Source organism: Toxorhynchites rutilus, chromosome 3 (assembly GCF_029784135.1).
Source record: "Toxorhynchites rutilus septentrionalis strain SRP chromosome 3, ASM2978413v1, whole genome shotgun sequence".
In the NCBI taxonomy this organism is placed as follows: domain Eukaryota; kingdom Metazoa; phylum Arthropoda; class Insecta; order Diptera; family Culicidae; genus Toxorhynchites; species Toxorhynchites rutilus.
The window spans coordinates 309,595,074-309,621,571 of record NC_073746.1 but is presented as its reverse complement, the minus strand read 5'-3'; the positions used below and the strand labels follow the sequence as shown (position 1 = coordinate 309,621,571).

At 37.0% G+C, this 26,498-nt stretch overlaps 1 protein-coding gene across 8 annotated transcripts in view; it reads left to right on the top strand.

The window, feature by feature from the left end:
- Positions 1–26,498, top strand: part of LOC129780450 (serine/threonine-protein phosphatase PP1-beta catalytic subunit) — a 179,503-nt gene that overhangs the window by 135,567 nt on the left and 17,438 nt on the right. The window lies entirely within an intron of this gene.

Sequence of the window (26,498 nt, the reverse complement as noted above, 5' to 3'; positions counted from 1 at the left end):
CATTATAATATGCAATCAAATTATTCTTTATGTCAATCCAGTTGACCGGAGTTCCATAAATTTCGAGTATTCTGTCCGCTTCTCCCGTTATTTTTGCGCGTATGGATTGCGTCCATACATTGTAAAATGGTGTACCTTCCAAAGCTGTTACAAATGGCATTATATTTTCAACAGATTTTATAAAGGAGTGTAATTTCACTGCATCTCCATCAAAACATTGCAATTCTCTAATAGCTTGTGGTGTTTGCATGCCACGCATAATTTTTTCTGCCCTTTGGAATATTTCTTCCGTTTCTGCGATCCTTTTTTCAGCCATTTTGTCTATTCTTGTCAACTACCCAAAATTAATTTATTTTCAATTCCTTTTCGCGGAATTAACAAGTTGTAATGTTGCGTAGTGTATAATTCCTTTTAATTATAATGGATTGGGTTCTTAATTCCTTTTCGTGGAATTAGTTTTTAATTTTTAATATCATTTAATTTATCTGTAATGTTGTGTAGTGGGTTTTTCAATTCCTTTTCGCGGAATTTACTTTATACTAAATTGTAAACATTTAATTCCTTTTCATGGATGTAAATTATGTAAATTATGTTTTTAAATTCATTACTTACGTTAATACAAGTAGAAATTTCATTTCCGTTGAGATTCTTTCCTTTCCTTTTGATTTTTCACTTATTTCGTTCATTGAACATACAATCCCATTTTCGTTGGGCTTAATTATTCAATTGATCTACTGTTGTATTTTTTATATTTATTTCATTTTATTCGGCAGCTATCTTCACTTTGTTCGTTATTCGACTGCTAACTTCACTTTGTTCATTGTTCGACTGATAACTTCACTTTGTTCGTTGTTCGACTGATAACTTCACTTTGTTCGTTGTTCGACTGATAACTTCACTTTGTTCGTTGTTCGACTGCGCCAGTTAACTACTTTACCGAAACAAAGGGATTTTTAAAAACTAAATCATAGATGTTTGTTTCAATTTTGAATTATGACTGACTTTATTCTGATCGATTCTTTCCTTAAATACCTATCCGCTATTTATGAAAGCAAACCTTGTTGATGTCTTCTCATTCAGCGCTGATAAAATGTTGACACTTAGATTTCTCGGTGCAATATTAGTAAACATTGGTTGAGTTGATCGTGGCATTGGTGCTAGATGATGATTCGCTGTTATCTTCTCGCTACGATGATGAATGAACGTTAGCTAAGTATCGGACTAGATAAAGATTCCATTCGGATGGTTTGTAAACACCAGATAATGCTGGATGGTGATGATTCGTAAGTATTCCTCGGTGCGTTTGTTGAATGATGCAAGATGTTGATGTTTGGAAAGTTGAACGGTAATCGTTGGTGGTGTGATTCGTCAGCATTACATTGGTTGCATTAGTTGGATGATGAAAATGTTGATATTTGGAAATATGAACGGTTGATCAGCGTTTTCGGAAATTCGTTGATACGAAGTTTTATTTATGTTTTCAGAATCGGGAAAGTGAATGTGGTTGATGAATCATCCTTTGGGAAAGTGGATGGTGATAACTTATATATATACGAATAGATTTAAGAATTGAGTGTTCATCAACATTGTTACAATTTCCTTATATCCCATTCTCCTAAAAATATGTCACCCTTCTAAACTCGAGTACACCGCGAGTAATCGGTTTTCCACCTTACTAACCATAGATATAAGAAAATTGTTTATATATATGTATAGTTTTAAAATTATATTTAAGAATTCGGCTCCTTTAAACTTAAGTAACTGAGCCTGTAAAAATAAACGAATTAATAAAAAAAATTAACTTTATTTCATAAAAACGTGACCTGTTTTCTGATTTGACACCCTTAATGTAAAACGTAGTCCTACGTCAAAAATTGTTGGAAATTATAATAAAATTCATAAATTTTCATGAATATGACGGTATAACACGACAAACATATTAAAAGAGATTATTTACTATAAAAAAGATTATAAATTAGAAATATTTTTTTGCAGCCATTCGCATTTAGAAGGAGATTGATGATAATCTTTTTTGTTTTAAATCACATCAGAATTCATAATTTGTCGCTAAGAATGATTGCTAACATACAAAAATTCGAAGTTTCGAAAATTCCTAAAAATTCGATGTTCCACAAATTTCGTCAAAAATAGTTTTACCATCTTGGGCCCATTTTTTAAATATTCTACATGACTTCTATTTTATATGAAAAAATTGAAAAAATATAAAAAATACATGTTTTTTGATATCGCAAATTAAAATGTAAATAAAAAAAAGAGTACTAATTTTTCTTCTCAGTGTATATTTTTTTCAAATTAAGCCAAGAATACTCTATAACTCTTTCTAACACACTATTTCGGTACGAATCATATTTTTTGAGATATAAATTATCAAAGATTTCTCTTACTCAAATCGATAAGCCCTTTTCAAAAGGTACGTTTGAGTCAAAAAATGAACCATGATGATGTATTTGGAAAAGCTGTTGGAAATTATAAGCAAATTCATAAAATTTCATGAACATGACGGTATAACACGACAAACATATATCAAAGGGATTATTTACTATAAAAAAGACAATAAATTAAAAATATTTTTTTAAATATTTCGAGAATGGCTACCTTTAGAAGGAGATTGATATTAACCTTATTTATTTTAAATCACTTCAGGATTCATAATTTGTGGCTAAAAATGATTGTAACTCGGTAACACATCTACAATAAAACGAACCTAAAATTTATATATTATATTAAAATGGATTATTTACTATAAAAAAGACAATAAATTAGAAATATGTTTCAAAATATCTCGACAATGGCTGCATTTAGAAGGAGATTTATAATGATCTTTTTGGTTTTAAATCACATCACGATTCATAATTTGTGGCTAAAAATGATTGTTAACGTACAAAAACTCGAATTTTCCTAAATTCATAAAAATTCGATGTTCCACAAAGTTCGTCAAAAATAGTTTTACCATCTTGGGCCCATTTTTTAAATTTTCTGCATGACCTCTATTTGTATGAAATTTTTTTTTAAAAATTCTAAAATATGTATTTTGGATATTGCAAATTGAATTTTTATTTTGTAAATAGAAAAAAGAGTACTAATTTTTTTTCTCTGTGTACATTTTTTTCATATTCAACCATCAATACTCTATAACTCTTTCTGAAGGCGCTGTCCACATCATGCCGAATGATGCCGATCGGTCTGTACCAGGCGGCATATTCGATTCGTTATGTAATGTGGACGCCCCATCGGATGCACGAAGCCGAAGTCCCGTCCGATGCACGAAGTCGTCACGAACACACAAAGCACAATGTCGTCAACGCTAATTTACATCGTTTTGTTTTGGTTCGACTTTCTCGAACCGGACCCACTTGTTCCGGGTTGGGTTCGGTTTGATTCGAGTCGGTTTTCGGCACGTCGGCAAGCCCGGGCGGTACGTCCACATTTAGTCGGCTTTACCGGGCGGCCAAGGCCGATTGGCGTAATGTGGACGCGTCTTAAGACACTATTTCGGTACGAATCATAGTTTTTGAGATATAAATTATCAAAGATTTCTCTTACTCAAATCGATACGCCCTTTTCAAAAGTTACGCTTGAGTCAAAAAATTCCCAATTGCTGTGGAAAACTCATATTTCTTGTAACCCAAACGGAATACATACTTTCATTCGAATCAAAAATACTCATGTTTTGTCATTTGTCGATTTATTTGGAATTGCTGCATTTTTTTTTCTTTGTTCTTTCTTTCTTGACAAACGCACCTTTCTTGTGCCGTCTCGATGAATGATTTTCTAGTCCCTGTTAGGGAACTGCTTTGCGTTGCGCACAAATGTATTGAAAATTATAAGTTCTCATTTTATACAACATACCAAGACCAATAGTTTACAAGTCAGAAACATAATTTTCATATAAAACATCTGATGGAATTTGCTAAAAGCAGAAAGTGATGTCGTCAACGTAAATTCCAGTGGGTGAAATGAACTCCAATTGGGTAAACTTTTCACTGCAGAATATATGCGTTATCGATTTTTTCGATTTTTTTTCCAATTTATACTCATATTTATTCTAACCGATTTTTCAATTTATTCTAACATTTCAAGTCCAGTAAAGACGAACACGACGGAAGAAAGACCGCTCAAAACAGACCATCCATTCTCTTGTGATGATGAGTTATACGTACGAACAGAATCTTTGCTTAACATATGAGACCTTTACGACTGTCTAAGAGAATATCGTCTCGTATTTGAGCACAAGTTATTGTAATATGAAATATGGTTCTAGTATTCTAGACGACTTTTTCCCGGGAATTCTAGTACACATCATATAGTTTTTAGATATCACTTTTTAGGATATCTTTAAGCTTGTCTAAAGTAATGTTTTAGGATGTCAAAAATGGGCTAAAAATAAATGCTCCTTTGTCTTGACTCATCGTGCACTCCGTTCACCCGTAGAACATAATATTCGAATGCCACGAGTTTTCGCTGCATTCATTTGTTGATATGATAAGAACATCCCAATCACCACCAATCTTCCCAGAAAGCGCGTGAACTCATATCCGGTTCACCGACGAGAAACCGCCTGCAATGAATTTCGATTGCTAGTTAGCTTAGCTGCGGTTAACATTGACCTAATTACGCGCACGCAATTCTGCACATGAACCACTTTCGACAATCGATATGTTTTTTTCCCGGGAGTTGCTACCCCTAAATTAGGGGGCCCTCTCAGTTGTAAGATTTCATAACTGATACACCCGGTGCCCCGGGGTGTTATCAAATCGTTCCCTCGGCCTGGAAAATATAACATTCTCACAGCGAATTATTTCAATAATTAACGCTTTCGATCCCTGTCGTGTGTTCGTGATGGTGTGGCGTGTTGATGTGTTGAGCCGGGCAGGGATTCAAGAGCCAAACCATTCCAATCATCGCGGGATAGTATGTGTGTGTATGTTAATGTTATTCCCTAGTCCCCTCACTCGAATGTAATTCCTCAATCCGCAGTGTATTATAAATAGTTTCGCTCACGAGACCCCCTCTCAAGACCCCCCATCGACCCATCGCGGCTTTGCTGCTGCTGGATTTCACAGCAATTCAAAATCAGAAAGGCGGGGGGTGGGGGCAAACGATTGAGTTCTAATTGTTATTGGCATCATTGGCTCGGAACGCGAGCGATCGAACGATTGCGATTGCGGCGCTGCGGGGCGAATTGCTGCCAGTTCGCGCAGTTCCCATGGCCTAACAATGGGTGTACTCGTTTGCTCTCAGAGCTCGCGCGTGTGTGTGTGTATGTATGTGTACGTGTGCATCGATCGAGAAACCGACAAAATCTGTTATTTTGTTTGTTTATCAAAACTGCCCGCCCCCAGCCGCTTGCAATCGCAAACAGACGTTGTGTTCATGTCGATGGGCTGGAATATCTTCGAATTCAGTGGCAGCAAATTTTTGCTTTCGACTCACTTGATACCGAGCAAATAAATAATTCATACCGTGTATCTTTCGCTACCATAATTCGGGTGATGTTTTCTTGGATACTGATATGCATATCGCTTTCGTGTTATTGAAGTCGGAGCAACTCGACTGTAATTTGCTTTGATCTGACTTCTTTCGAGAGGCAGTTTCAAAAACAATAACACAATTCTCTTCAGCCAGCGCGTTGTGATCGAGTGTCAGAAATTCTTTGAATGTGGAAACAAACCTTACATGGCTCATTCAGTCATGAGTTCAATTCACGTTTCTTATGTGAGGACCTGCAAAACGCTAATACTGGAAGTGTTTTCGTCGTAATTTTTATTTATTTATATATTTAGATCCCAGTGAAACATTTTTTTTTCAAGGGATTCAGATAACATGTAATTTTGTTCCATATTAAATTAAAAATTAATATCCTAATCATGAACGAAACATAAAATAAAAAATAAAACATATAGAGGGTTGTGTCCAAGGCACGATTGCATTATCGGCGTAGGACTACGAAATTTTCTCAGTCAATTCGCTTGTTATTACTTCGGATATTATTTCAGAGTAGAAGGAAATTTGAGACATGTTGGATTTTTTTAAGACTCTTGGGATGCATCAGAAGCCAGATTCGATCGTAGATATTCCAGCATAAATATGAGAAACTAGGTATTCTCCAGTTTCGTCACAATTGCATAAAAACACACAGAAAAATGTCCCTACAGAAATAGCACGCAAACGAAGCGGTACAAATACAAAAAAAAACAATAGAAAGTTTAATGCATTTTATAATACATTGCAATGGTTTGAATATTGAATCATATTTTAGTCTATTTCCAGTGGTTTTTTTTTTATTTTTTTAATGGAAACTTGAACAATTTTCTACATTCTATTCTTTGACCAAAAATTTGTAGGTCTTATAGCTTAAATCTAACTTCTTCTTCTTCTTCAATGGCACTAACGTTCCTAGAGGAACTTCGCCGTCTCAACGTAGTATTACTTGCGTCATTTTTATTAGTACTTAGTTGAGATTTCTATGCCAAATAACACGCCTTGAATGCATTCTGAGTGGCAAGCTCTAGAATACGCGTTCAAGTGCAAGTCGGAGGAAACTTCTTTGACGAAAAATTCCCCCGACCAGAACGGGAATCGAACCCGAACACCCGGCATGTTAGTTATGACGCTAACCACTCGGCCAAGGCAGCACAAAATCTAACTTAAGAACTATAAAATCTATACAAAATTAAAGAATGAAATGTAGTAAACTGTTGAAAGTTTTTTATAAACATCAAAAGAAATTTAAAAATCTGAAAAAAAATTAAAACTAAAATGGAAAAAAGTCAAAATAATGAAATATTAGATTTGGAAAAAGAACATTTCAAAATTTCAAAAATTTATAAAAAAATTATATTCAAAAAACCTACACTGAAAAAAAAAATATTTTCAAAAAATTGGTTCTTTAAAAATATAAGGAAAAATTGAACAACCTATACAATAACCAACAAGTCATCCATACATCAGAAGAAGTGCACTTTGACAGGAAAAGAGTTTTTCTAACAACATTTCTGTATTTCCTTCCGAAAATTACTACAGAATGTAGCATTTTCGGGTGTAAATTTTAGCGATTGTCATGTTCCGAAACCTTTTTTTTATGAATAATTTTCCAGGAGTCTCTATCACGGTCCAGCATTTTCAAAAACGAAACATGAAAATCGACTCTCCTCTCAGTCGCTTTGATTCGAGAAGGATTACTTCCATGAACGTCTTTCTCTCTCCTGCTACTGAGTCACAACGAATGCATTCGCCATTAAACATGACTCATTCATTAGTTATCCTTGCCAGGGTTTCAAAAATCAGAAAGAATGGAAATAATAATCAGGAAGAAATCAGGATACCTCATATTGGGTTGTTCGAGGAGTTCGTACCGATGCAGACTTACTTAGATTAAATATTATTATACATTCTTATTGTTTCGTCTTACAATCTCTCAATCAGTCTACAATCTACAATCGTCTTTTTTCACGCAGCTTAAAAATTCAATCCTCCAAGAACATGATTGTTTCCTCATATTTTTTATACTGGCATAAAGTTGATGTTCTTGCCATTGAGAGAATTTTGCCGGGATCTTTTGATTATTTATATATTTTTCCCAAAAACATACAGAATGACTATAGAGGTTTGCTGAGAAATCAATATTCAGAAATAATGACCATTAGTAAAGCATATCAGCAGTGGATGAGTTGTTTAATCTTTTTTTTAATTTTGATATTATTTGATATTATTCGATTATAGATGTGATTCTCAATAACTGTGCGGCTACTCGTATATACACATCATACAAGGTGATGTTGTTTCCCAAACATAATCTCGTTATTATTTCTTAAATGTATAATGTCAAATATTTTTGTTTCATGAAATTATCTAGCACTGTTCACCGGGACTCAATTCTGAAAAAGCATATTCAGTCGATTCATACATATTGAAAAATAAGTTTGGTAAAGCTTTTTTTTATCCCATGCATTTATTAGGTTCATTAAAATTTTAGCTGTAAGAGAGTCGGGTTTTAATTGTGTACATATGTCTATGTTTCTATAAATTGTAAATTACACAGTAGTAGTAGCCATTTAGGCGTGAGGGTATTCTTTCCGTTCTTCCATTGTTCAGCAGACTAGACAGCGGAGACAGTTGATATTGATCATTGTTGGGTTATTAATAGAACAGAAGCCCGATGTTTTTTGCAGAGCAGAGCAGTTGTATGGATGAATCGATCTTTGTTCCACCGTGGATCGATCTCCATCGCTGATGATGGTTGCGTGGACGTAGTTGTTCTACAACAACACAAAGATGTTCAATTGAGGGCCCTGAGTTTGAACTCACGATCGATCGCTTAGTGTAACCAAATGGCTACGAAGACCCCCTTTGGTACAGCTTTGTATCAGAAGAATTTAATTGAATATAAGCTTTATACATGTGCGGACCGGAGAGCTATTCTGCCGTAATCTCGCAAAGTGATGTAAGCTCCAAAGTTGACGTTTTTTTTTTGTTATAGATCAATAAAGAATACCAAATACATTAAAAAATACATTAAGTTTTGCCGAAATGTGAAAAAATGACCCCGTAAAAGCTTTGAAACGGAATGGCGTAAGCGCTATTCCCACTATGATGAGATCAAGTTGAGTGTAACGCGATGTGATTTTTGATCTGATCTGATGGCATAGAATGAATGAGCCGGGACAGTAAATGTCACACCACAACATTTTTTGTAATGGACGTTTTGCATAATGAGAGTCACATTCCTTCTTTCCTGTAAGAACGCACTTTTGCGAAAAGCTCGTCATGTCGAATATTTTAATCGAAAACAGTCCATCCCCATGCAGTGTTATATTTATAATAGCAATGTTGTTTTCAAACTACAAATTATGTTCTAAAATCCTCTGTTTAAAAATCTTTTATATATATTTAAATAAAAAAATAAAAAAAAACAAATTCAGCTTAGACGAATAATTTATCCTAGATTGAAGTGTATTGCTGTTATCACATATTGCACATAAAGAAAAATGCGTAAAACTTTTCTCTCTGATGCATAATTGATAATTGGAAACAGATTTTTGCATACTTTGATGGATGTACGCCAATCGGTTGTGGAAACAGCGATTAAGATTACGTCACTTTGCGTCACTTTTGTTGCTTACGTCACTTTGCGAGATTACGACAATATTATGACAGTTCTCATTTCGAACCATCCCAGCGGATAGTTTTTATTTTGATAAAGTAAAAAGTACAAAAATCAGAATAAATCAGGATCATTTCAGAAAAATCAGGCAAAAATGCATGTCTGTCAGGATACCAGAGAATGTGCCGAAAAGTCTGGGAAATCCCGAAAAATCAGATAGGTTGGCATCTCTGATCCTTGCTCTTAATGCTATCAACCGATGGGTTTGTGTTGTTTTGCATAAGCAGCTGAAAATGATTGATTCATGATTCATTGTTGTTATCGCGAGAATAGTACACGCACTCAGAACAATACACGTAACGCATTTAGTATGTATCGCGGCATTTTTCCCGTATTACATATAATGTGGTTCCAGGCGATTATATATTCGTCCCACACGCAACCGTTACCTATTCGATAACGCAAAACGCATAAAAACAACAATTTGTACAATCTCCACGGTATGAAAACCAACGACGTATCTCCTATTTGATATTTCTCTTCTGCTTTGATTCCGCTCTACACTATGCTTGCTTCTTTCATATTCTGAAGATGCATTATATGGCGAAAAAAAAGTTCAACACAGTGGCAAAATAGAAACTGAGATTGACCAGGGCGAGCACCATATTTAGAAAACTTTCGTTGAAAGTCAACGACATGCATTGAAAAATCTTGACTAAGATGTATTTTCAAGCAGGTACTCAGGTGTTCATTCATAGATTTCAATAGTTTGCTTTCGAAGCAGTTTTAAGATATTGACACAACTCTTTGGGTCATTTAGTAAACAGCATTACTCAGCATATAATCGACGTGGTGCTCCCACCGAATTAAATTGCACCATAAAGTGTGATATCTATCATTCATTCTTCCTTACGATGCGTCCACATTACGCCAATCGACCTTGGCCGTCCGGTAAAGCCGAATAGGTGTGGACGTGCCGCCCGGGCTTGCCGACGTGCCGAAAACCGATTCGAATCATGCCGAATCCAACCCGAAAACAAGTCGGTCCAGATGAAAGAAAGTCGAACCAAAACGAAACGTGGTAAATTCGTGTTGACGGTATTGTCTTCGTGTGTTCGTGACGACATTGCGCTTCCTGCATTCGTCTGCATGTGGAACGTCCACATTACATAGCGAACCGAGCATGCCGCCCGGTAAAGGCCGATTGGCATCATTCGGCATAATATGGACGCGCCTTCAGAATCGAGCAAAACCACGATGTGTGACATCAGTATTGAGAAAGACTGCTGTTTGATAGCTGGAGCGAGTCGACTTGAATGATAATGATGATGATGATGTTTTGATTTATAGGGGCTTTCAAATTCACCAGTTCATTCGCCTCTAGCCTTGAAAAAGACCAATTTAGAAAACTCAACTAAACACTCGGCCTCGGGAAAGGTTATTCGAAAGACCCGCTGCCGTCTGGTCGCTAGCTAGTTGACTTATGGATTGTGAATACTGTGTTTTGAAATCGCGAATGGCTTGTTTATACTCAATAAATAGAATACGGGGGAGCTAAGATTGCAATATTATCTCTAGCCACATTATCCGTAGAACGGGTGCTGCAATTGCATTTCGAGCGATCAATTTACGCCTGTCTTATTAGTAGTGATATTCGAATATTGTATCACTCTCATTCATACGCGGCAACAAGACGACGAGAGAAAACTGTGTATTCTTCCAATTGTATATGTGACATTTTGTTAAAACCCACATGTTTCTAAAAAAATAAAATGTATATATTTTAGATATTGCAAATTAAAGTTTTTTTTTGTAAATAAAAAAAGAGTAGGGTAGGGCGGGGCTAGTTGGTCATTTTTGAATAAATTTGGCTATAACTTTTTAGTACGAAGTTTTGCGTTAGAAAGTTATGTATCACAATGAAGATAAGTTGGTTAATAACAGGCATGTTTTTTTGAGCACATAATAAACGTTTTTCCATAAGAAGTTTCCTCCATTATAAATTAATTAATTAAATCTAAAACAAAAACAAAAACAGTAAACAGTAAAGCTAATATCATGTAGCAAGTAAAAAAAAACAAATTAATGAAAATTTCAAATTATCATCGTTGTTGAAAATTAGTCAGGCAATCTTTTTTAGCGATTTCGTCTCTCTTCCACATTGAACCAGAGATGCCAGGTTTGAAGACATGTCTTCATTTTGAAGACATTTTGAAGACATTATGAAATATGTTGAGACATTTCAGTATGATAGCGTATATGGATTTTTAAAAGATATTATGAAATTCTAACTATGGGCCGAAAATATCGTCAAAAAAGTAGGGCTTTAGTCTCAGCGAACGAAGCGATCTGAATACATATTGTCTCTAGAAGACATTAGTTCATTTGCGCTCGAAAATTCGAATGATTGTGACATTGAAATTCTATTATTTTGGCCCTACTATACAATAGATTAACCTTGATCTTTCAAACGACCTCTTCACAAATCGAAGGTTTTCCGGTCACATACCTTTTCTACAATTAGTTCAATGGACATGGTTTGAGTTACAACCAAAACCGTTCGCCCCAAAGTGTATAGAAATAGCCTCCAGGTATGCTATATTACTCAATGCATTATTGTGAGTTCTGATGTTCAATGTTAGCGTTTATTATATTCAATGAAAACTTTACAGCAAAAAATATAAAAATACCAATTATATTTCAAGTGGTTTGTGTGGTGGTTGTCTCGTTTCAAATACACTATGTTTAGCAGTAATACATATGCTTTCTATATTTATTTATTGCTTGCGTAATGAAACACGGCATACCTGAAAATTTTATATGCGTTGCTCTCAAACGAGCAATTTGTGTGACCAGCTTGTCCCTCTATATATGAAGAAGAATATTCATGAAAATTCAATAAAAATAATTTTAAAAGCGATTTCCATTAACACTTAAAGCTAATACGTACAATAAACCTTTGTTTTACACATTTGTTCCACACATTTTATAATGCGCAAACCGTGAATGATTTTTGGCAAAATCGGAACCATGTCCGTATTTTTTAACCTACTTAATAAGAAGTTTTTCCAATTTGCATATATTATTCGCTATTTTTCATCTGTAGATCGTAAATTTTTTGGACGCTCAGATTCCAAGATATCGTCACTGACCAACAAGCCCCGCCCTACCCTACTAGTTTTTTTTCCTCAGTATATTTTTTTTCATATTTTAACATCAATACTCTATAACTCTAAGACACTATTTCGGTACGACTCATAGTTTTTGGGATATAAATTATCAAAGATTTCTCTTACTTAAATCGAAACGCCCTTTTCAAAAATTACACTTGAGTCAAAAAAAATCCCGATTGTTGTGAAAAACTCATATTTCCTCCAACCCAAACGGAATACAAACTTTCAATCCAAAATTACTCATGTTTTGTCATTTGTCGATTTGATTTGGAACTGTTCTTGTGACATGACGCTTTTTTCTGTGCGGTTATTTTTTTATCCGGGAATCAAAATAAATACGCAAACCTGTTTTGGATTTATTGAACTTGGCGTAAGATTTTCGCATTCTAGTAAAAATAATAATTAACGATAATAACATAGAGTATACAAATCACTATTTTGATCACCAAAATTATTCAAAGTTGCAAAGACGTTAGTGCAAACCAGTCGCTTCGCTATTTTTTCGCGTGGAATCCGCCGTCTATAGAGGAAACGAACGAACCAAACTGATTAGAAACGTTCGCTCAAAAGTGAAAGTAAATGGATGCATCGATCTCCAGCTTGCCAGACAAACAGAAAAATGAATGTGCACACATACACTGCATGTGGATGCATTTCCCAGTAACCAGTGGCGGTTTTTGTTTGTCTTCGACTATTTACCTGCCTTCTTCTTCCTTTCGTCGTTATTTTCGTTCGTTCGCGCAACATTTTTGCACCCTCGCTAACAAACTTGCCATATGATAAACAGAGGGGTTTGGAGGGCTTTTCCGTAAGACCTTTCCAGCGATTGTTTGTTTTCTCTGTTGCTCACTCCCAACGTTACGGAATTCGCGGAGCAGCCGCTTATCTATTACTTCACCTATTCATTCCGTGTGCCCACTTTGTATGCGAACTAGTCATGCTTATCGTCATGATTATGGTTCGAAGATTACATTACATTTTTCGTACTTGAAAAATTTATGCAATTGAAGCTGAAGAGTTTGGGTTTATGTTCTGTGTCATCCACTCAGCTGTAGTAGTTAACCGGCAACAGGCCACAACAACATATCTCTCGCAACGGTAGGTGTCATCCGAAACGTGAAATGGGGTCAATTATATCTTCTCTATTTTTCATCCACTTCTGTCTGTCTGTCGGTCGGTCGGTCTGTATTCCCCGGATGCTCAGAGAGCTTCTCCTTCTCTTCCACACTGGGTGTGGTAAGGATTTGCCAAAACAAGACATGGGTGGTTACCCATCGACTGCACCAAACACCCGCTCCGCTCTCTCCACCGCCAATTAGATGTCACGTTGGTGGCGCAAGAGACTCGACTCGACTTTACTGCTGCTGCTGCCACTTGGTAATATTTTTATTTGAAGTGTCGACGCCCGCACCACTCACTCATGTTTTATATCTCTAGTTTTTTTGCCTGTTTTATTTTTTCCGTACCGTCAGAACTTTGCTCGGTGTCGACTGCAAAATTTGTGCACCTCTTTTTCCGGGTCGTCGAGTGTCATCTACTACCAGCACTGCTGCGAGAACCCGTCGACCGTCCGTCTGTTGGGAAGAAGACAGTATCTCGGGTTTTCCGGTTATTTTATGAACTTTTGGTGGTGGAGTAGGGGTGTATCAATTAGTATTCAAGGTTCGCACGCAGTTGAGTTAGGTTGTACTCCTGTTATCTTTTGAATGGATTGTTTCGGGTTAACAACTTTATACAACAGCAGCATTGCGATCAAACAGTTTCTTTTTTTTTGTTTTTTGCTCGAGTTACCTTTTCGTGTGTTGTATACGAGGCTGTTTGGTCGAAATTATTATTTTTCTCGCAACAAAAGTAAAAAAAGATCAATTATAACCCTTCTTAACTCTTCTATAACTCTTCTTTGCCACGAGCTGTGATTGCACTCCACGGTTAACCAGAATTAGCGAAATTGCATCGCGAGAGAACACTGAATAGTAGCGATTGGGAGGAGTCCTCCCTTGTTATTCAAGGCAAATCACAGTAATTAACATTGTTATATTTTAATTGAACATCTGAGGGAATCGCGGCGCATGCACTGATGAACGAAATGAAGTTCAAACTGCTCAAACACATTCGAATTACACGCGATCCTACCCAAATACACAATGATCGTCCAATGGACAGTGCAAAGCTGCTGCTATCCATCAGCTCCAAAGTGATCAAAGCAAAATGTGATCAGAGATCTTCAATATCTCTATTGGAGAATGGGTTCTGAATGCTTGGTTGTGAAATTCACTTGTTTGACTCTGAAACTCGATACAAAAATAGTGTGGTTGAAAACAAAAATGCCGCTTCGTTTCTCACGTTAAAATGCTTTTTTTTTCAACCATTGAATCATCCCATGCTCTTGGAAAATCATTGTAAGCTTCAACAAGCATTCAATACGATTCTGTGACAGTTTTCATTAGATGGTAGAAGAAAATCAACGCGGTCAGCACTTTCACACATTTCTGACACAAAAGTCTATATGCTCAAAGCTTTTCAAATCTATGCTGCACAGTAAAAATTGTTTTTTTATTTTTCTAGATGTCATAACAAGGCATGTTGCCAATCATACATTACGATGAGGATTACATTGACAGTTATACCCATTTTTCGACAAATTTTGGTTTCATATTTGTAAATCTGGTACTTACGAAAAAACCATCTCTAAGACTTGTTTGATATGCTATAAATTACCATTTCTTAGTCCGTAAATGGTTTGAATTGACGAAAATGGTAACCATTCCCATTTTACCAAACATTTGGTCTGTACATATTTGCGTTTAACTACCCGTACCGCCAACAATGAGCAACTAATGTAGGTGCGAGCCACAATTTTAATTTACCACTGTAAATCTGGCACGCGTAAATCACTCTCTCGAAATGCAAATGCAGTGCTCACTCTACGGACACTGAGGAGGAAGGAAATATTGCAATCGAAGCTTCGCCCGATCGCCACTTATTGCAATGGGTCAAAGTGTAAAAGATGGCATTTCACAATCCCGCTCCAGCTATCGAGCAGTCTCACTTAAAGCTGATGTCACATACAGCGGTTTTTCGCGATACAAAATTCGAGAGCAATATAACATGGGAGGGCCAACAAACTGTGAACAAAAAATGTCGCAAAACGCGAAACAATTTTGTTCGCAACATCAAAGCTAAGGTGTGAATGCTCGATTTTTTCAAACTTATACAAACTTAAAAAAGCTAACGGCTTTATTTCAAGTCTGTAAGTGGAATGTCAGGAGTGAGAACTGAACTCGTGATCTGTAGCGTGAGAGGTACGGATGTAAACCACTATGCCAGACCGTCTCCCCTGAATGCTACGATATACCGATATACTCGATTTTCACCATCTGGTTGGCGTTCGGTCACACGCACACATTTTTATTTTTAGATTGAAAATCTTAAAACTTAAATTCGAGTTTTTAAATTTCAAGCATTATCTCAATGCATCAAATCCCACGCTTTGATTGGTTCAATTGGTGCTCCTTGAATTTAACCCACCAAAAGGTTCGACCAAAGTAGCAACGAAATACAATTTGAACACCTCTGCGAAAATAATCGTAGCTATCCGCCGTTCATATGATTCTATCCAAGGGGAAATAAGAAAACTGAGACACCATATGCATTAGGGTGGCAATGGATGTATGGAAAAAAAATCATCATCGCATTTCAAAAACCGACCATGTGCATTTTGTTTATTGGCCCAAAAATGATCTGTGCAAAGTTTCAGCTCAATTGGACATGATTTAGTGGTGCCTCAAAGCGCTCAATGTTTTGATTTTTTTATTCTCGAAAATCTTCCAAGGGGGGAGTAAAGGAAATTTGGAAAATCGAATTTTTGTTTTCGATGCCAAATGATTTAAAAATGCATGAAACGTCGAGATCTGGTGTCATCTCGAAAAAAATTTGGCCAAAAATCGAACTTTTGGGACTGAGAAGCAATGAAGGTATGGGTAAAAAATAGTTATCGAATTTAAAGAACCGACCATGTACATTTTGTTTATTGGCCCAAAAATATGATCTGTGCAAAATTTCAGCTCAATCGGACATGATTTAGGGGTACCTCAAGGCACTCAAAGTTTTGATTTTTTGGACATTCAGGCTCAAAAAAGTCGATTTTTGACCAACAATTTTTTTTCGAGATAACGCCAGATCTTCGATTTTCTAAATTTTTGTCAAAATGTCAAAATCTACTGTCATCTCGAAAACCACACCAAAAACAGACACTCTGTGACTTGGTCGTTTTTTCGGAATACGGGGCAAAACGTATGGTTTTGGGTGCCAATAAATATAGTTTTCCCACTTTTTTTGAAAACACCGATTTTTTCGGTTTTCAAAAAACTCAAATTTTATCGTCTGCGACACTAGTAAATAAAGTCCGATTGAGCTAATACTTTATATTGGGTATATTATCGTGCAAATCAATATTACGCAGCAATTTTCGGATGAAAAATCGAGATAACTATATTCATTGGCACCAAAAACTATACGTTTTGCCTCGTATTCCGAAAATAACGACAAAATCCGAGTGTGTTTGCGATTTTCGACAAAAAAAATTCGAGTTGACAATAGATATCGATGTTTCATGCAATTTAAAGACATTTGGCATCAAACATTTTTTTTTTCGAAAACCCCGATTTCCCCCTTGGGTGATTTTTCGATTTTCAAAAAACTTCAAATTTGTCCCCGTTGCGCCACTATCCCTTAAGTTCTATTAAGCTGATATTCTGCATAGTGTGTTTTTTCGAGGTGGTGAATGAGACGACCATTTTCATTGGCATCCTAATGTAGGCCTGTTATTGATATACATTCATACATACATACATTGATACATTCTATATTGAAGTCTATGGTACTTCTTACTTTTTTATTAATGGAGGATCTGAATTGGTAAAATAACTTTATCATATATCGAAACAGTACATTTCTTTCCTTCTTTTCTTTTATTGGACAGCATAGACCTTTTTCGAACTAAACGGTGGGATCAGTCCATCGTACAAAAATAATTACCTTGTTGTACTAGAGAGATCCTTGCTAAATAGGTAGAAAAATAATCTGAGTTTCTAAATCAGAAGTAGTAATAGTTTTATGATATGATGGGAAATGGAAATATGCTTGTCTTCCATATTGTAGTAAATATCGGACCTCTTTGGGCTTATACGATTGTTGAAGCTACAAAAAATGATGAGAAAATGGAATGATACACGCGTTATACGCAATTCGAGTCGGCCGCCGACCCGCCGTCGGAAGTAACGGCTTCTCACAAGCAAACCTGTGTTCCAGCGATTGCCCGGTTGGTTTGAAACATAGGCCGATCGTTAGCGGGCGTCGGACGGCTTGCTTTGAAATAAAAATGATATAACTGATATACACCTCGGTTTCTTATCTTCGTCCACATAACGTTGACCCCAGAATAAATTCCATTACTAGAAAATAAATTCATTAAAAAAGATTGCGCTTCGGTGGTGTTAATATGTAAATACCTAAACTTGTGTTGTAACCTAACAAAAAATTGTTTTTTTTTAAATAAACAATGTCTTAAAAAAATAGTGGAGCTAGTTCGATATACTTAACCATGACCTAATTTTCAATTAACGGAACTAAGAATTGAGTATTTTTTCTCTATACAAATATTACGCCAAAATCGAAAACCAATAATGTCGGAAACTCTGCCACTAGGATACATTTTATCCGCAAGCTCAATTTCATTCTTCCGATAAACTCATTCGCCACTTGATTATTGACCTATCCTGGAAAGCTCGTGTTGATTGACGTGATGTTTCCAGTTCGTTCGTGACCAGATTATTCCCCTTGCCTTCTTCACCCCCACCACTAAACCGATCGGAGTTAAACAACAACGATACACAGTTGGACTACTACGGACTATGCTGCGAAGCGTATTAGCACGAAAAGAGGCGGTGGCGGCACGGCACGTCATTTAGTTTCTCCCTGCCTGCCGTCTCACCGGAGCCATTCAAATGAGTTCGTGGAAATTATATTAGCGTCAAGATTGCAATTTTCCCCCTCCCCCCGAAGGACACTCATCCTGGTGGTGTGGTGCATTGTTGCTGTGAAATCTATGAAAATGGAACATGCCAGATTGGTTCGAACCTTCTAATGCTAATGATTATACAGGGTGATTGTTTTTGGGATTACATTCTTCAAACAGCTCACGCGTGATTCGTAGCATGTGTCAAAGCAAAAAATCAATTACATTGCTGTTTCATCACAGAAACACATACGCTGAACTCATACACCCAATACAAGAATGGCTGATTAATAAAGAATAAATCCCATTTCGGTGCTGTTTATGAACCTGTGGAATCATTGGCTCGGTTTTTTTTCCAAAATTAAAATGAGCGTCACTTTACTGTCAATTGAGCCCGCTTTCGATCTATAATTACGACCTTCTTTGTCCCGAACGCATACACTGGAACTGGCTGATAAATTGATTAGGCTAGCGCCATCTACAGCACGCGTAACAGTCGACCAAATTGAGATGTTCATCGCTCGTTTTGGACCTGAAAGTTGGGCGCTTAAATCGTGCGATTTGGATATTTCGCATGAACCGGTATTTGCTAGAAAACATTATCATTGTTTGTGTCACTGAGTGTTATACACTTGAACACCCCCAGATAAAGACACTCCAGAGTAAGAGATAGATAGAGAGATAGAGAAACAGAAAAGGAATAAATACGACTGAATGGATGGGGAGAAGTTAAATAGGTCCTTTTGAAGATGGATATAAAAGTGTGATAAAAATGTTTTGTTCCTATTGATGTGCTGTGAAATAAATGGATGATGTAAAAAATTAAATATGAAATAAATTTGGAATAAAAGGAGAACTTATCAGTGTACTTATGTGGACTTACCTGGAATGTTCGACTGGATACTCACCTAGAAATTGAATCAAGTTCTTACCTGAACTTACCTGAAGAATCGTTTTTGTAGTACCTGGAATGAGAAGGAAATTTTGGAGGATGTTTGGAAATTTGGGATGGAAGGAAGGATGGTATAATTCAGCCCACGCACTGCTGAGACCCAACAATCATGAAGTGAATAAAAACACCAAATTATCTGTTTAAATAAATACATAAATTCATAAACTTTTTGTAATATTTGGTTTGAGTTAAAGACGAATCTCTTTTAAAATCATCCTATATTATAGATTGGCTATAATGTATCTCCACCCCACTAAAACATTTTTCATTTTCTTTTGTAAGCATTTCCCGGGAAGCACTTCTCCAAACCATTTTCTGCTTCATGCGTTGTGGATAAATGCGTGGGCCCGTGTGTTTTTCTCACATTCCCTCCCAAAATGATTTATGTGCGAATTTTCGATAGAAATCGGTTTTGATCATCTTTTCCCCTGCCTCATAATTTGTTGTGTCGCTTTCCTGGAAATAAAGCCTGTCAAGTGTGTGGGTAGTTGGGATTGCAATTTTCGATCCATTCAGTGGAGAATGGTGGTGGGTGTTCTACGTTATGCGGTTTCCCTATGAGTTGCGTACGGATTGATTTTAAATTTCCTTTTTGAAAGCGACGCTTATTTTCAATGAACGTGCTAATGAATTCGTACGCGGTGACTCTTCCATTGCAATATTGAATATATCTGTGCTGCTTTTAAATATTGGCTCAATCGGCTCAAGTTTGAGTTTTTTGAAAACCGAAACATCACCGGAAATCGGGGTTTTTTAAAGAAAAAAATAATGCCAAATGTCTTAAAAATGCACGACGCGACGCGAATGAAAAAAAATTGTTGAGATAACTGTAAACCTTTACAGTTATCTCAACAATTTTTTTTTGTCAAAAAAACAATTTTCAGGCGGAAAAACGACCAAGCGCCAAAAAACATTTTTTTACAAAAAAAAAAATTCGAGATAACTGTAAATTTCGACGAGTAATGCAACTCGACGTTTCATGCCATTTTATGACATTTGGCATCAAAAAAAATAAATTCTAAAACCATTTTTTATGGGGTAACTTTTTGAAATGCGAGATGATCATTTTCATTGGCACCCTAATATACAAAAATTCCATGCCAAACTAATATAGGGGTTCTCAGATTTCCGTGAAAACTGGTAATTTTATTCCTTATCGTAAAATATTGACTCGTATTTTTCAATTTTTTATTATGGTGCCCAGTTCCATTTTAGGGTGGTCCAAAAAATATTTTTTTACGGCGAATTTTGAAAAATCATAACTGAAAAACAAAACCTGATGCATCTCTGATGTTTGGGTAGTTATGTAAAAGGTTAAAAATGTTGATTCCCACGAAAAAACTATCCTGTGCAAAATATCAGCTCAATCGGACTTCATTTACTAGTGTCGCACAGCTGTCAATATTTTTTTTCAGAAATCGACACTCTGGGACTGGTTTTTTTCGGAACACGAGGCAAAACGTATGGTTTTGGGTGCCAATGAAAATCGTCATATCGATTTTTCATACGGAACTTCTTGTGCAAAATATTAGGCTGTCAAAAAAGTCCTGCGGTATTTTTTTTTTGAATTTTCATTTGTTCATAAAATTAGTTGTTCAATGACTTGTTCCCAACGAGATGCCAACTTCATAACACCCCTGTTATAGAAGATCGCTTCCTTATTGGCAAAAAACTCGGATAGCCAATTTTCACAGGCCTCTTTTGTGGCTAACTTCTGACTACCTAGCTCGTTCGCCATGGACAAAAACAGGTGGTAGTCACTTGTTGCAAGGTCCGGACTATACGGCGGATGCAAAATAACCTCCCATCCGAGCTCCCGGAGCTTCTGGCGCGTCACCAAAGAAGTGTGTGGCCTGGCGTTGTCCTGATGGAAGACAATGCGGCCTCTGTTTATCAAAGATGGCCTCTTCTTCATGAGTGCGACCTTCAAGCAGTCCAGTTGTTGGCAGTACAGGTCCGAATTGAGCGTTTGGCCATAGGGAAGCAGCTCATAATAGATTATTCCTTGACAATCCCACCAAACACACAGCAGAACCTTACTGGCCGTTAATGAGGGCTTGGCCACCGTCTGAACCGCTTCAGCGGGCTTCGACCACGACCGTTTGCGCTTCACGTTGTCGTAAGTGACCCACTTTTCATCGCCAGTCACCATCCGCTTCAGAAACGGGTCGATTTTGTTGCGATTCAGCAGCGATTCACATGCGTCGATACGGTCAAAGATGTTTTTTTGCGTCAACGTGTGTGGCACCCATACATCGAGCTTCTTTGTGAATCCAAGCTTCTTCAAATGGTTAATAACGGTTTGATGACTTATCCCCAGCTCTTGGCCGATGCTACGGCTGCTACTATGCCGGTCTTTCTCGGCTAATTCAGCGATTTTGTCGCAATTTTCGACGACAGGCCTTCCGGAGCGTGGCGCATCTTCGACGACCTCTACATCAGAACGAAAACGTTGAAACCCTCGTTGTGCGGTGGAAATGGAAACTGTATCGGGTCCATGAACTGCACAAATTGTATTGGCAGCTTGAGATGCATTTTTGCCTTTGTCATAGTAGTACTGTAAAATATGTCGGATTTTCTCTTTATTTTGCTCCATATTTGCGACACTATAACTCACGAACGACTTAACCAAACAAAACACTGTCAAGGACTATGTTATAGCAAAAATACCTTTCCAACAAGCTATAGTATGACTCGATACAATGAATACAACTAGAACTACGCGCTTACAACGACACCTCGCGGAAATACCGCAGGACTTTTTGAACAGCCTAATATGAGCTCTATCGAATTTCATTTACTATTGTCGCAAATTTCAAAATCAAAGTTTACTGAAAATCGAGAAACCACCCAAGGGGAGTGTAAAGAAAATCGAGTTTTTCAAAAAAAAATGTCGATGCCGAAATGTCGAAATGTCTCAGAATCGCATGAAATATGGAAAAAAGACGGGTGGGTAATGTCGGGGACATAACCGGAGTGACGTAGGACTATACAAAGGGGACAGCTTTTGTTAAATATATATTTTAAAAATATTGTTTTATTTTCTTCTCCTACGTGAATACCTACCTATCTACCTGGAAAATGGATTAGTTTACTGTTTACTCTTTATGAATATGTTCATGGTTCTGAAAAGAACCTTTGGTGTTATCACTCGATATTCCCATCTTGTTCGGTTAAACCTTCCTGTTTAGCTATTGCATTTGCCACTCGCCACAGCTTTCACAGTTGGAAAATTTCTTCCCATCCATCTTGTGACATATTGTTCAGTAAATTACATTTAATGCGACGTGCCGGAGAAGCACTTTGCCACTCACTGAAACTAATTGTTGCCTTGATGAGCGCCGAACCGAAGCTACTCTGTTCTTGATGCGGGTTTTCTGATTGTCGTGAACAGCTTTGCAAGCCAACTCGAGCACTCCGAAGGCCGAAACTCTATAATCCCTGTTAGGTATAATGGTGCTCCGGCACCAATCCGTTCGGCCTAGTTACCCTTGCGGAGCAATCAGCGAATGCGACCAACAGGGAACTGGAGACCTGCACGGTTCGAGTGACACTTTGCCTTTCCCTTAACTTGTCCTCCTTTGTTACGTCCACGATGCCGATGACGTACAACCACACGGGTTTACGGTTTGAAAGAAAATAAGATTTTTTTTGGGGTCCGCGTGTTTTATACTCTAGCGGTACACACTCACAGGATAGAGACAAATCGGCAGACTCAGCCAGAGGGGCGAGTCCAACGAGACGAACGAATAAGCGTTAAAAGGGAGCGAAAAACATTTCGAACGCCCTCCATGCCGCCTTGTTCTGGATTTGCCACCAAAGCAGTTTGTATAAAGAACAAACTTTGTTCTTCTGCTACCTGCTGCCGTTTTGCGATTGCGTTTGCTATTCGCCACTCGCTCAAACTGCCTGTTGATGTCTTGATGTCCACCGAACTGAATGTGTTTTGTTCTGAATGCGGTTTTTCTTATCATCGCGAGCAGCTTTACCAGCCAACTCGATCACTTCCAAACTATATAACGCCGGCTAGGTGGACTGGTGCACTGGTACTAACGCGCTCGGCCTAGCTACCCTTGCGGGGAGCTCCAGATCAATACGGTTCGAGCGGGATTTTGCCTTTCCCTTCACTTTTCCTCCTTTACCACGTTTTTTGTTGGTTTGTTGATGTGTTGTGATGCGAACCAATGTGGTGTACGGTTTGAATGAGAATGATCGTTACGGAAGGAAGGAAGGTATTGTATTATAGAGACTTTAAACTTTTGCAGTTCATTCGTCTCTAGCCTTGAGAAAGGCCCTTTGAAAACTCTACTCTACTTTACTCCAGCGCTACCACCTCCGCCCTCTTGCCTTGAGAAAGGCACTCGATCCCTCGCCGTCCAGCCCGTCCAGCAACGATGTTGTCCAGTCGGTGTCCACACAAAGAATGATCGTTACGGCAGCGGAGCGGGGATTTTTAAGCTGACTGGCTGGCTCGAGAATTACGCATGTGTGAGACTGCGACCAATGTTTCGTTCATTTTTTTCTTTTTCCTTTCCAATCGTGCTTCATTCTATTTCGCTGCTACTCTGGTTGCCCGTTTTGGTCGGTACGATTTGAGGAGCACAAAATGGACCAATCAAAAATCGGCACATAGTGCATTTTGATAATGCTTGATATTTCACAATTATTCAATTATTTATCTAAAGAAAAATTAAATTTTATTCGTTATGATAGATGCGTAGATATATTTCCCATCAATTGATGCAAAAACCTTTGCGTTCTATTGAGAAATGCTCGAGTTATAAGCGTTCCAAATCTTGCATTTTTTCTTACTTGTTCAGTGCCTAGATTTCCATTTCACCCCCTATATCTTCCGGTTAGACGTAGTCCTACGTCAAAAATTGAAATTTCATGTGCGATTCATACGACACAATAAACAAAAGCGGCATGAGGAAGAATAGATTCACTCGCGAGACGCTATCATGAGCAAACCCGCACAACCTTTTCTATTGCCAGTATAGCGCGTTAGTTCAAACAAAAAATGAAGGCCGGTCGGGTTCGGTCCCACATTGCTGGACATATCCGGACAAAATATTCCTGAGGAAATCGATAGTGGAATTTCCTCAGAATCCCCAGATCTTTCTACTAATCAACTACTCACCAGGGTTGCCATAATAAAATCTGTGTTTTTGGTCTAAAAAAATCGTTTTATCTTAGTTTTTTTCTCAAAAAATCTGTATTAAATTTGTAAGTCTCATGTTGAAGCTTTAGTATCATTGATTGGCATAGTTATTTTTAATTAGACGATATTGATGGTATCTTTGTAAAGCCAGCAAACATTTACACTGTAGTAAACATGTAATGCTTCTTTGAGGTGTAATGGAAGTTTATTCAACTACCAAGACAAGCTTGTTTACATTGTGTAGCGTAAATACCTTCATTATAATATATTTCAGGTACACAAAAAAAATTAATGGCAGTAATGAATTAAAAGGTAGCATAATAAGACAACCGTTCAAAATCTGGAGAACTGTCAACGCTTGAAAAGAGGACATAAAGTTGCTATGAAGCTAATGCTTAGGATACAAAAAAGTTTCGATATAATTTTTCATTCTAAATAAATTAATCGGGTGTGTTTTTATTTAAATTCTTTTTTTGTAATCAAACTTTCGTCGTTCAACCATTTGATGATTCCATATATGGTGCTAAAAGTTATTATTTTGTTCTTGCTCAGTTCAATATCCTCTGTTTCTACAGCTGCAACACCGATGCAGATATTTTCAGATGCTTACCAAATCTACAATGTCTGGGCCTGCTGCATCAAGATTTATATATTATTATTGGCTTATTATGCTCAAGAGAGTAAAATAAAGTGTTCTGATCTCCGAATTAATCTGAGTGAATTCTGGTGTTTCAGTTTTTCGGGTTCAATTTAACAATCAATAGCAAAATATTGTTCCAAAACCAATAAAATAGATTTGGTCCCAGAGTCGTTCAAATGGTTCAAATGTCGTTTCATTTTTCCGGTTTCGGCCGTAGTTGAATCTCTCTATGTTTTTTTCATCGACAGTTTAATACAGTTCAATACTTCCTGAATTGAGTTAATCCCTCCTTCCCGCTTTGAGAAAAATAACTATAATTGTGAAACGTCTTGCACTCTACACAAATATATGAGAAATTAGAAGCTCTTTTTTCAACGCATATCAACTTCTGAAATTTTTATAATATCCTTGCAATATATTGTGAGGGAATGTCCAAATCAATTGGTGCAAAAGCATCATGAATCATGAGATCATCATGAAATGTCTGAGCATGAAGCACTCAAAATTGGATATTTTTTTTCTTATACACCCAGGTTTTTTTTCACGCGGGGGATACGTACCTCGTAAAAAAAACCGCGTTAATTGGAAAATCTGCGTAAAAATCCGTGTTAATTCGAAAATCCGCGTAAAAAAACCGTGTTAATTGGAAAATCCACGTTAGAGTGCGGCACTAACTTCCGTCATAAGCGCTAAGTTCAGTCGCAAGCACTGATTACCGTCCTATGCTCTGACGGAGCATGAAACCGAAATGTGAGCGGAGTGAGAAATGTAATACTGCTCTGGTCTGAACCGCGTTAATTGGAAAATCCGCGTAAAAAAACCTTGGTGTATGTACTTCTCATATGTTCTAGAAAACGTAATCCTGCGTCGAAATGTCTCGATGTTCCTTTTAGATAGTATTTTCAAATATTTGTATATCTGGTATGAGCGCACTTTCGTATTTTACATTCTCTATACTTCAGTAAGAAAAAGAAAAACAGTGTTTTAAAATTATTCATTATAACGCTAACAAATATCATAGGAGTTTGGATCTGAATATAAGACATCACGCTACATGTGAATATTGAAAATAGATGATTCTCATTCGAATCGATTCGAAGGCTATATGAATAAAATAGGTGAGATGGGAATAATATTATCAACATCAAGCCGTACCTATTATTGGAACGTTATTCTAAAAAATCTGTAGAACCTGTATGAAACCCAAAAAATCTGTAATCTGTATCTACAGATTCTTGGTTTCAAAAGGTCGAAAAACTCTGTAGAAATACAGATTATTCTGTAGATATGGTAACCCTGCTACTCACCCGTATTCTGTAATCCGATCAAGTCAGAATTACACGAAAGGATTGTAATTTTGAATTCTGTAATCAATTCGACTCAAGTCCGATCAAGTTGTGCAAATGTGGCAAACTTTCCAAAATATGCACGT